At 43.3% G+C, this 12,877-nt stretch overlaps 2 non-coding genes across 2 annotated transcripts; both read right to left on the bottom strand.

Moving 5' to 3' along the window:
* Window positions 1-71, bottom strand: TRNAN-GUU (transfer RNA asparagine (anticodon GUU)). The gene has a single exon. It is a non-coding gene; the product is annotated as a tRNA-Asn (tRNA).
* A 12,036-nt stretch (window positions 72-12,107) lies between these two features.
* TRNAS-UGA (transfer RNA serine (anticodon UGA)) lies at window positions 12,108-12,194 on the bottom strand. The gene has a single exon. It is a non-coding gene; the product is annotated as a tRNA-Ser (tRNA).
* Window positions 12,195-12,877: the final 683 nt, after the last annotated feature.

The following is a 12,877-nucleotide window of genomic DNA, read 5'->3' as shown; positions in this document are numbered from 1 at the left end:
CTTATCAAGTAGGAATTGAACCTACGACCAGTCAGTTAACAGCCGACCGCTCTACCACTGAGCTATTGAGACGGGCTTTTTTAAGAATTGGTTTGCTAAATCGACGCACAATCTTATGGGGCGAATCCCATTCTTGTGAAGTGGAAAGGGCAGAGTTCCGTATTTACTTATTCTATGATAAGGTGGGAGAATTAAACTAAGTAGTAAGGCACCGGTTTTTGGAGCGGAACAAGTGCCTTAGATACGAAGTCCAATCAAATCAGTGACAATCATTCGGTTTGCCCGCTACCACACGGACCGGCTCCCCAGGTAAAGGGCACTTAAACGCTCTGATCAAGAAGTAAAAAAAAAGTCCTTGTTCGAGAAAGCCGCCTTAACGGGAAGGACTACTAAATGAACTCACTCCTAACTACTGAATTTAGCATCGAATACATTACTCAAAAGGTCATTAATTTTAAATTTAATTAAAGGCCAAGCCATAGTTGATCTCTTGGCAAACCATCCGCTGCCCCCTTCTCAGCCTTTACTGACTTCCGAAAGAGCTAGTCAACTTGATAGAAAACACATCCGGTTGGAGTCTTTATTTTGATGGGCCCATAATTCAGATGAAATTGGCATAGGTGTTAAGGGGGTCTCACTTGAAGAAGTTCCCCTTGAACGGTCTTTTAAGATAGAATCCCTATAATAAAAACAATGTTGCTTAATATTCAGATATGGAAGGGGATTGTCAAGTGGAAAAAGACCATTCGATTCGCCTTGACCGGATCACATAGCGTTAGCGGAGCGGTAAACTTCGCCGCAGGAGCAGTCTTTTACTTTACTACGGATAAACCGCGTTCACGAAGGCGAGCGCTTTCAACGGCTCTGTTAGTGGGTCTTCTAAGAGCTTAGTTGGCTTTTCTACGCTTTCTATCGAGTGAAGCACCGAGCCTACGCTTCTCAGGAATGAGGAATGCACCCTTTAGGCTAGTTCCTGATTCAGTCAATTCAAACAAGCTAAGAGCACAGCAGACAACGCGAACAAGCAGGCATGCAGCTGCGCGAGACTAGTGCTTCTATCAAGTGTGAAGCAAATCGGTTCACTCCACAAGGAAGAAGGGGGAAGCGGGTCGGGAAAGAAGACTGGAACCAATGTTCCAGATCATTACGAATCCTAAGCCAACTGAGTTATCTCGTTTGGCGTGGGCATCAGTTGAAGTTTCAGTTGTTGTAAATTATCGATGATAAAGGTATTATTATGGGAACAACTCAATAAAGTTACATTTTTGGAAAAGACTTAGGCTCAATCGCAGCTTAACAGGCTCGCTCGCTGCATCCTTCCTCTTTCAAGAGTTCTTTCGAAGCCCCTTTATAACACCTTCTTTTTTCGTTGGTAATGGTTTCAGGTTCTGAATGGATGTCCCAATTGGGTGAATTCTTAAACCGAGATGGATTCTTGCCCAACCAAATAAGATAAAGGCTTGGCAGCGAAAAGGCTTTTCCAAGAAGCAACTGATTTTATTAGGAGGCTCCCCCTATTGATATTTAATCACTCTCAAACAGGGGTGGGTACAGAAAGACTAATCCAATCTTTTAATTCAACAAGAAGTACCACCAGTGTGATAGAATGCGATTCCGAGTGATAAGACCTAGGATAGAAGGTATAGGATGGAACCGAATCGAGCCTACGGGGAAGTTGCTCCTAATTCCTATAGTAGAAGCCGACAGAAAACTCCCTAAACTCGAACTCGAAAGTGGAATTCGAAGAAAAGGGAGAGATTGCTCTCAGATGCTACTTTTTAGGGGACCCGGTATGGAGCCGACGTGTAGGTATAGCATGTATCGCTTTTTATTTTGAACTAAGCAATTTTACTTTTTTTTACTTAGTATCCCTAGTGCATACAATGAGAAATCAGAAATGGAAAGCCCAACGACAAACCTTCCCCCATTTTGGGGAAGTAGGGGGATTTTCTTTCTCTACAACTAGTTCTATATAGAACTACTTCACAGATTCGTTATCCTCCTCCCGCGGCGACGGTGAGCATTACGGCTAGGGTGACGGCTGCTATCCATACTGCGGTGGCTCTCGCGGATTTCTCCGAAAGTGCCTCAGTATGCCCTTCCTTTGCCTCCTTCTCTTAGCCCTATTCACTAAGCAAGCTTCCCAAAGCAGAGATAGTTAGCAAGCATCTTTCCCTTATTCTTATTATCTATCGTCCCTAAAGTTTTTGATAGCGGTTAGTGGAACGTGCAAGATAGGGCCAGCTAGGCGCAGGGTCAAGAAAGAATAAAAGTCGTAGGCAGAGATGACTAAGTGAAGAAGGCCCTACCCCTTATTCATTCAAAAAAGGGAGTAGCGGAGAGGTCTTTTGCTTGACTTGGGCTCGAAAGAGGTGGGCAGCCAGCGCCATCAAATCAGTCATTTCGAGTTAATCCCTTGGTCTGGAAGGTAAGTTATGTAGGTTTTTATTCCTAGGTTGTATTCGATCACGAATGGCTAAAGAATTGATTAGTAGTAGTATGCCGGATATTGCCAGAAGACCTTTTATTCTTTCTCTTTGTGGGATAACGAGCAGGATTAGAGGAAGCAAGGACAGATAGGCTAGGATTAGATGTATGTGGTTTCTAGACGAGGAGCTGAAGATAAAGGTAGAAAGTCTTCTCTTTATGACATCTCTTGAGCTTTTCCTTTATGTACTGGGATAGTAAAAAAAAAGAACTTCTAAGCTTCTTGGTTGATAGTTCGATGTAACTGCATTACTTTTCTGGATGTTTAACCCTGAGGGATGTAGCTAACTACTTCAGTCTGGATGCTAGCCAAGAGCGGAGGATAGGGGAATACCTCTCGGATAGGACTTTGAGGTTCCTCTAGTTATCTTCTTGTTGAATCACTCTAAGCATAAGACCTTGAATTGTCTCGTTGTCTTATATCTATGGGTAGAGCAATAAGGAATGCATTAAAAGAGGTTGTCACTATCCTCTTACTATCCTTGTAGTTGATTAAGGGGGGAAAGCTTATAGTTTTAACTGGTATGCAAAATATATGGTTGAGAGAGCTCTTACCTCCTCAATGTTTATAAAAGAATCCTACCTGAAGGAGTGAGTGAACGTAGTGAACGGTGCAAGCAGCAAGCGGGACAAGATCAAGTGTTGTGGTTTGATGAATCAAAGGAGATGTTGCCGGCTCTTTCGTCACAGCCATCAAGCTAGTAAGAAGACGGCTAAGCTTATTCGCCCCACAAAGATGTCGCCTTCGGGACTTCTTAACAAGGAAGACAGACTCACACAGTCTAAGAGAGAGAAATAAAAAAAAAGTAAGTAATGGCGGAGTCGGTCATTCTACTTACCGCTTCTTTTCCCAGCCAGCCTACGGCACCTGAGCATCTGCATGACGTTCTCATATGATCCTGTGACTGGGCTTAGGCCGTTTTCCAGCAGGGTAGTATGAATACTAGTTATTATCCTTGGTTGCACTGATTAGTTCATCTTTTACACTTTCAAGCAGAAGGGGCATAGCGTTGCTCGCGATCCATTCCTGTAGTTATTGGCTGTAGTGAGGTGACCCTCTTATGTATGAGAGGAGCGTCCCTCCCGTTGTGAGTTGTCCTACCTAAGTTCCCAGCTATCTTTGTTATAAACTTCCGTAGTGAATTGCATTCATCCTCCTCTCCCCGTCGAACCGATTGAAAGAACTAGTCCTTAAACTAGAATCTTTCTAGAGGTTCCATGAATTAATTGAGAAGAAGTAGCGGTCAGCTTTAAATCTGTTACCGCTTTTTGAAAAAAGGATCTAAACACGCGATATGTTCTTTCGGAATCTTCTCCCCTTTTGATAGAAAAAAGCATGTCATCAGCATACCCAAAGCTTTTCTTCTTTTACATGAAGGAATGTATTTTTTTTGTCGAGTTGGTGCAGGAAGACGTTCATGAGCACGGGGGATAGGGAGCTCCCTTGGGGTATTCCCTTTGTGCGGTTAGAGCCTTCCTTGTCCTCTATTTTCGTAGTTAGAAAGGCATCTTATCCTATAAGATGACAAACTTGTATATTCTCTTCTCCTATATATGACTGAGAGTGATTGGCACTTTCTAATCCAAAAGAAGATCTCTGCCCGGGCTTTTCTTTATAAGGTTGACTGCCGATCAACGACCGACAAGGGTCTATATAATCATTCCATTCTAAAGCTGTTAGCTAAGCTAAGCATGTCAGAACTCCATTCCAGGGATGGAAAGTACGTGGGAAGAAGACTTGCTTGAAAGCGTGATGTCGGCATTGTCGGTCAAAGATCAGCCAATCCAATCCAGGTCAGTTACTGGCTACACAGACTAGATTGACTGCCACTGACTGGCATAGAGTTCCTTCCTTGATTGAAAGTTCCGCTCCTGAATTGACAAGTTACATGCTTTCTTTAGGAAGATCTTTCCGGAGCTTGCTTTAAAGAACTTCATTCCTGGAAGGAGAAATGCAGCTGTGTTGGATCTCTTACTCCCCAAGCTAGAGTAAATAATATGTAAAGGGAACTTGCTTTCCTGTGTCGGATGGAACTCGGAATGCCAACAAAGCTTTGATAGCCGAATTGGCTTGGCTATGTTCTTTTTACCGTTAAGTGGTTTGGGGAAACCAAGCAGGCAATGGAACTGGCCAGTGAAAAAGTCCCTCTCTAGATTGAAATGACAATGGGCGGGACCCTCTACTCTATATATCTATATATATAGATGCAAATACGTTTTCAAGGATTCCACTTCTACTTCTACAGAGCTAGTGGAGCTTTTCTCCTCAACCAGGCAATCGAGTTTAGGGCCAGCCAAAGTTAGAACTAGATTGGAAAGCGGAAGGCAGGGCATCCACCCTTTGTTTTGGCACATGAGGTTCATTCGCCCCAGGAGTTTACCAACCTATTTTCCAACTGCAACTAAAGTACCGGCTTCCTACCCTTCTTTGAGCCTTTCGCAAACTAAGAAAGAACGGGGGATATCCTAACATTAAAATAAATGTGGTATAAATACGAAATAGAGTTTCAAATTAAAGTATAGAGAAGAATTTACTTTAAGAGAGTGGCGACGGCGGGTCACTGCACCCGGGGAAAAGTGTATATTGGTATCTCCTCCAAGAGGAAATTCTAATGAAGTTTTTTTATTTCGGGCCATGGAATGCGTATCGTATAGAATCCACATAGAACAATTAGTAAGAAACTGGACACCAGGGAAAGCTGTCCTACTCCGATCCCCGGATCGACAACCAGGTCTTAAGGACATCAACAGACCCATGTCCCGTATCAAGGAATCTATTGGATGCTATCATTTACTAATATTAATTCACGTGATATGCGATTTGTTCTTATCATTTGGGCTTCTCCGTCTGGTGGGCAATCGCTCCTGAAATCTTGTTGCTGGAACCCCCCCGCAGGGGGTGCTGGATTGTATAGATCTCGCATGTCTTGAAGAGCATATGGAGGAGACGTCTCATGTTGACAGACTTAAAAATGCTATGAGCAAGGCTCGGCCAGGTGCTCGGACACTTTTATATTATGTAGATAGCTCGAGCTATAACCCTAGCTGGACAGCTCAGTATTCATTTTATCTGTGGGAGCCCCTTAGGGAAAGAAGGAGGCACCTTCCCTTTCTTCCATTTAAGGAATATGTTGGGCTTAATCCTCTACTTCGCTCTCCTGATAGGAAAGTTGGATTAAAGGATGTAACCCGGGAATCCTCACGAGTTAAATCCTTTGGCATTAAAGATGCTCTAATCTATTCATACAATTTCGATATGAGGTTTGTCTTAGTTTTCTGTGCTATGATTGGATTTTCTATCTGGTGGTACACGGTGCCGGAACAATTGTTATATCATCCTGTCCTGATGCTTTGGCAAGCGATAATCTCAAATTCTTAACATAAAGACACTTATTAATACAATGTCTGTTGCACACACCATGTTCTTTCACCATGCGAGTATGGAGAACCACTCAATCGGGCAGCAAAAGATATGTTTTCTGACACTGTCTATACTTTAGATCCTTTGTATCAAAACAAGATGAAAAGAGTAACCGCACTTTCGGTTTGGTTTATCTTTCTTCTATTCTTCTAACAATAATGCTTTCAGAATCTATTTCCCAATATGGTATGCTAGTCCCCATTCATTAGTATTTACAAATATAACACAATACCAATAACGATTCTCTCCTGCTTAGGAACTATCAGACGCATTGGCTGGGGTAAGAAGATCCGATCTCACTCTTAAAGCCTTAACCACACTATGTACTATTTTCTATTTTGATCGGGTAACGAAGTGGATTGGTCGGCTCTCTAAGTACGGAGACAGGAGCTCCAGCCTAGAGACGGTCCTTAGGCCGGACAGAGGTCTGAGGAAAGCCCCTTATTTTATCAAATAATTTAACTCCTTAAAGACCATTCGAGCCTGTTGAGCTCGCTCAAATGCAGGATAGCGGTGCCTAGTTGGAAGTGAAAATCAATAGAATAGCCAGATTCCAGCCGTATAGTTTTATATTGGCTCTTAGACAGAAATTTCTTTCTCAGTTCGTGGGATCGGCATCAGCAATCTCATCGATTGAGTCTCATCGGACGAAGAAATGCCATAGTTGAGTAGGGAATCGCCCCCTGTCTTCGAGAGTGAGCAGTAGAGCCGATCTTCTTCTTTTGAATCGAGTAGGGAGGTCTAGTGAATGGAGGTAGCTGTCTGTGTCGGAAGGACTAGTAAATAGAGAGGAAGAGACGTCCGTACCCCTTCAACAAAACCCATTGAGTGGACCATCCTCTATAATAGGTTCAGAAAGGCTATGTCACTTGTAAAGCTCTTTCGTCGACTCTCTCTTGATGTTCCAAACCTTCAAATCAGAAGAAACTTCCTCTTTGAAAGCTACCTTTCAATCAAAAGCTGCTACAACGCGCGGTTGCTATTAGCTAATTTTTTTACTTGAGGCATAGGGCTTTGGTCTGCTCTGGTCAGGAAGACAAGAAAAGGTAAGGAATAACAGAAGGTAGGTGCAAGTGAATCGGACTAGGAGCGGATGGTTTCATGGTATGGTTTTTTGGTTTCGGTAGCTAAGATGAAGAGGATCCTTCTTTTTCACTTGACAACGAAACCTTATTTAATTAAAGTATATTAGGGTTCTATCCAACCAGACTATTTCATTCCTTGCCCTGTCGGACCAGACTTTAAACCTTGGGAAGGGAGGGCACTTTCGAGAGCGTATGAGGAAAAATCCGTTGTGACAGAAAGAGTTGTGAAATCAAAAGCTGCTTTCGGTAAGCGCTCTTCTTGGAATGGAATTGAAGCTGTTCTCGAATCAGCTCTTAGGACAACTAGGCTGTTTGAAGGTGCGTAGCGGAGTGAAGTCAAAGTAAGATAGAGGAAGTACAGATAAACATCCTTTTGCCTTTAGTGCTTGGTAGGAGCAGCTGAGCATATGCTAGAATCACGCGTAATGATAATGAAACGCTTGTCTTACAACTCTAAAACATAGAAAAACCCTGCTACAAATGAGCGGCATATGAACGGAACGAGACCCTTCGAAAGACGAGACTCAGATCGGGGATCAAAAAGCCCTTTCTTTACGTACTATTCATTTTATGATTTGGAATATTTTTTCTGCTGGTGCAGATTCGGCGTCGGCCTAGGCTTCTTTATACCTTGGATTTGGTACTATAGCCTATGCTTTAGGAACAGGCTCAGGCCCCATAGCAGTCGATTACCTTTAGAGTGGTGGATTGGTAGGGGTAAACCCATAAATCCTTATCTAAAGGGACTAATAGTCGATTTGCCTCGGAAGGAACTTAAGCCGAAAGAAAAGAAATTAGGCTGGTTCCTGAAGAACTTCTGTTTGATGGAGAACGGGAGATACTTGAGCGAACATTAATAAAAAATTGGGTTAAAATGTGGCTCAAGTGGTTGTCCTGGTATAACTCCATCCTACTAACACCAGATCCTCAATTATCCAGTTTCTTTGAAGCCCCAATCTGTGCAACTTCTTGGAAGAAACCTGCCGATGACATTGAGTTCATTCGGTATGGTCTCATCTGGAAGTGCTATGATAAGGGAGCTGGAAAATGGAGTGAAGGGTACTGTCCTCCAGTATTGGGGACAGATACCATTATTTCTTTTCCAGGCTGGATATTGGGAGGGGCAAAGGGAACTGACTTCATCATGGCCCCGGTGACTGACCAAGTCATCGTGGGTAAAGAACAACCAGGTCATAAGAAGCACCTGAGCTAGAAGCATTACACCACCTAGCAACGCTTGAGGAACAAAGAATATGATAACTTGACTAACATGATGGTATCTCGGTGTGGAAGAGCTGGGCCTCGATATGGAAAGGTGGGCCGATTCTTTATGCCTTCTCGCCTGCCTTGAGGATGAACCAGCCACCATCACCACTCGTGGTTCACGTCTTTCGAAGAACTATCGCTCTGGCGAATTCCAAGTAAGATACGAATGAATCCTAGGTCACAATGGAATGAGAAGGCTTGGAACTATACTGATTGGCAGTAATGCAAAAAAAAAATAGAATAAAGAATAGGGAGAATGCGGATTTGGTGGTACTTGAATTGATACTCATCATGCGAATTGGAGAGCATGCCCCGTTGGGTACTCCTTTATTAGTTGTTATTTAAAGATGTCAACATCTATTTTTGGCGGAAAAACATCAAACAATTCATGCTTACTACAGGTTCTATTTGGCTTGTCGAAATACCTATTAATCAACATTTTGGACCTCGATTGTCTATCTATCTTAATGCCTTACCCCATCCTAATTGGAGACTTTAATTGGTAATTGATTCTTCCTATGGTAAAAAAGAGCAAGAGTTTGCTCCCGGGGCATGCTTTAATTTCATAAATGGGCGAAGAAAGAATACCTGAGCTTCAAGCAAAGAAGGCGGGGCCCTTGCAAAGTAAACGGTATTACCGGTAACTAGACAAGCACCTAGATGTACATTCTTAGGCCCAGCCTTACACACCTTATTTATCCCGCCCTTGGAAATAACTTATGCGTACTAGCCACTAGCAACTAAAGGCGCAAGTGCTGCCATGCTATCTATATGTGAGCGATCGATGTGAATAAGAGTTTCTTTTTCCAGGAGGGTGATCGGATCGGGATAATAAGAAAGGTACACGATCGACCATTCATTGTACACAAGGAGTGGAGGTGAGATAGATGCCTCTCATCTGGTACTGACCGGGTCAAAGAGTTCTCCACCACCGGGTAGTTCTTCTTAATGCGCAGATGAATGAGCTAGCTTATCTTAATCATTTCATTGGAAAACGTGAACGACTACAATTGTACATTGCCTAAACTCAAAACCTGAACCACGCCCACTGTCGCTCTCCTTTCAGGACTCTGACAGTCTCGCTTTGGTCGCCTGCCTTTCCTTGATTGCCTCCCTTAATGGGCGGGCTTCAAAAATATCTCTACAACCGGTCTCATCAGCCCAGGCGAGTTCATCTTTTTATTGCTTGAGCAAGGCGGCAGCAAGGGACTAAGATAACATTCCAAACATTTCCTTCTAGCCAGAGAGACGAGCCTACCATGAGTGGAAACACCCTGGCATTACATTGGTGGAAGAGTGCATTTTCCATATCTGATATTGGTGCCCTGTCTTCCCAAAGATGATCTCGCAGAAAATGAAAACGACATTTGAGATTGGCATTCATTCCTCCAACCTTTCAAACATCTTATGATGCCAAGTTTACCGCTCCACTAATGCTTGGCGGAGGTCAATGATCAATATGTGTCCGTTTTCTCGCTCAGAGCAGACGGATATGCGCAAGTAGGAAGTTTCCTCAGCCTGATAGTTTCACTGGTTTCAATCCATATCCCAGTAGGAGCATATGCCTGAAAGCGCTCACTTAGATTTAGATAGAAGAACGGTATGCCAGTTGAGTTCTTTCGAACCTATTCCCCAGGCGGGAAGCTTTAGGCCTTAGCAACAGAACAGCTAATGAAGAGCACAAATCCCCTTTCCCAAGCACCTTTCTTTCCTCCTTTCCTTTGATTTTACTTGCTACATGCTAGCTTTTGAAAGTGCTGTATAAAAATATACAGGATGTCTCACTGGAAGGCTGGGACAGTCAAAGCCCAGGGCCTGAAATAAGTACTTTAAATGGCTGAAAAGAAACTACATCTTTCACTGCAATTCCAACTTCTACTGGATCGAATGCAGAAGGAAAATATCGTAACTGAGGCCTTACTTAAGCTTATTAGCCCCGGATGCGCGCTTGCTTCAACATTTAATCTATCTTCGGAGAAAGACAGTGTGTTTTAACAATACTAGTGATGAAAACAGTCTATTCTTTTAGCATATTCTAGTAGGGAGAGCAAAAAAAGGGAAACTAGATAACTGGTTTGTAGTGAACAGCGCAACTCCGATCGGCGCATATCAATATATATATACTATCCTTAAGGCCTTCATATGGTGGCTCTCCGTGAGAGAACTATCAGTTCTCCAATAGCAGTTTGAAAGTAAGCCCTTTACCCCGTGAGACTGTGAAAGTACTCTACCCTAGATTACCCTCTTTACTTTATGGGTAAGTAGCCTCCGTCCAAAATGAGTATATCCCTAAGCTAAGTCTGTTCACCACCGCGTAGAGGTCTCCGAAGAGAGCTCACTACATGAAATGAGACATGTACTCAAAGTAGTAGAGTGAGGAGTGGGAACTCCCTCTGTCAAGGTGTCACAACAGGATGTTGTGTTAGTGGGGGAACTCTATAGTTACCGGGTAAGGCTGGACGAGGTGAACCAGCATTCCTATCCCATCTTCATCTTTGATCTTGGGGAAGCGTTTGCAGCGAGGTAGGGACATCTAGAAATATCGTTAACCATTGGTTGGAAGGTGTATTGTATTCTAAAAATCCATATATCTACAGCAAGGAGCATGTTGGGTAATACGCCAATTTTACCGCTATTAGTAGATAAAATGATTTCTTTCACTTCTGAATCCCAAACAATTCGATTAGGGGTCAGTACACAAAGATTGAAGATCATTTCTTCAAATTGTTCTCCATTTCGAAGTTCATAGCTGAGCTCATTGAACGACGACTGGACCAGTAAGACCAGCTAAGAAAAGACGACCAGCCCCCATACCCGTGCTATCCCACTGAACTTAAAGAGCGGAAACTTAATATACCAAAATATGAGATTGGAAGCATTTCTTATAGACAATATTGAATGACTAGTGCCCGACCGCAGCATTATAGGATGGCTCTGGCATGGAACAACCTCCCTTACTCCATAGGACACGATAAGGTTGAGCTTACAGAGCCCGGCCATCTTCTCCCGATTTGCCTGGTGGCCGAAAAATGCATGATCCCGCCTGTCTGATTGTTATGAGATTTTCGTGACTTCCCTTTATTTAACTAGTATAGCTCCAACGCTTCCCTTAAAAGCTCCCCGTCACCAAAGCAAAGACAGAAGAGTCATAAGGGTTGGTACTTTTGCAATCATCGACAGACAAGTCAGTAAAGTTCTCCCGGAAAGGGGACTGCCAGAGTAGCTAAAAGTAGTTGATTAAGCCTCTGTCAGAGGGAAGACGGGGGGCCCTGGGGTTGAACTCCTTTCGTTGACTGTCGAACGAATCCGTTAATCGGTGCCCCTTTTTCTTCTTATCTTAAAAAAGAAGCATCCCTTGGTGCACCTTATTTATTTAAAATAAAGGCAAAGCAGACTTTTCCACACGGAAAAATGAAATTATATAGGCTAGTTAGTAAAAGTCCAGAACGTTTAGTGATCACAGAAGGGTACCGTAGAGAGAGGCTCTTCCTGATGTGAGATTGCCTGCTTGCTTCAGGGGAAGGAATTTGAGTGCTGATGTAGCTAACAGCCCCCTTCATAGTCGATTCATTAGGGTCGTCACCTTCCACCCAGAAAAGTATCCACCGTTTTCTTTGTCTCTTAAGCCTCACAGCTATGGGACTTCCTAAAGAAAACTGCAATCGCAGTTTATCAACCACTCACAAGATCACCGAGATCTTTGACTTAGCTCCCAAAGGTAATCCACCCGGCCCTTTCCCAACCTATACAAGGGGAGCAGAAGATAACGAAAGGGAGACAAGGTCCTAACTAAATCATAACACAAACTACCATTCCATAGATAAGGCAAGAGATAACTTATGACCTCGCGGATGGAGAGGGATTCGAACCCCCGGTATTCCTATCAATACTTCGGTTTTCAAGACCGACTCTTTCAACCGCTCAGACATCCATCCCCTTCGCACGCCCTATCTATCCGCGCGCTGGCGGGTAGGGGCTTATCTATGTGATTCGCTTGCTTGCCCCTATCGGCTGATTCTATTGCCTGCCGGTTAGCGAAACTTTTCCGGTAGTACGAATCGCTACGCCTCGCCTCTTTCTATATGATAATATGCACCTTGGTTGCTCCCTTCGGAGAGAGTGAAGAACGAATGATCCTCCAAGAGTTATTTTTTCGTGCTTGTCCTTGGAAATAAGAGAGAAATGTTCAGCCCCTTTTCTAAAGAAAAGAAGAGATTGAAAAAACGGTGTTCAATCTAGAAGAGATCTTACTAATAATAAATACGATGGTTTTTCTTTAAAGGAGAAGCGGGAAGATGTAACAATAATACATATCTGCGAACACGAACATAAAACTCTCGATTTTTGTCACTATGACGTGGGTGAATACATGAATCATGATATTTGGAGGCAGACATACATTTGTCTGAAGCGGGTCGGTAGATGGCTCCTATCCGCCGTTCATCCTGCTGAGCTTTGATCTCACTAAGTTCTGCTCCCTACAGATTGCCTAGACAGGACAGAAGAGGGGTACTCATGTGGTGCTACGATAGAGAAAAAAGAGAGCTCTAAAAGACCCTCGCATAGCTTGTTGAACCTTCGGAGAGAACCATAGAGATCAATCACCTCATAGATAACC

Source organism: Henckelia pumila, chromosome 2 (genome assembly GCF_033568475.1).
Source record: "Henckelia pumila isolate YLH828 chromosome 2, ASM3356847v2, whole genome shotgun sequence".
Classification (NCBI taxonomy): Eukaryota; Viridiplantae; Streptophyta; class Magnoliopsida; order Lamiales; family Gesneriaceae; genus Henckelia; species Henckelia pumila.
This window is presented reverse-complemented; position numbering and strand designations above follow the sequence as displayed.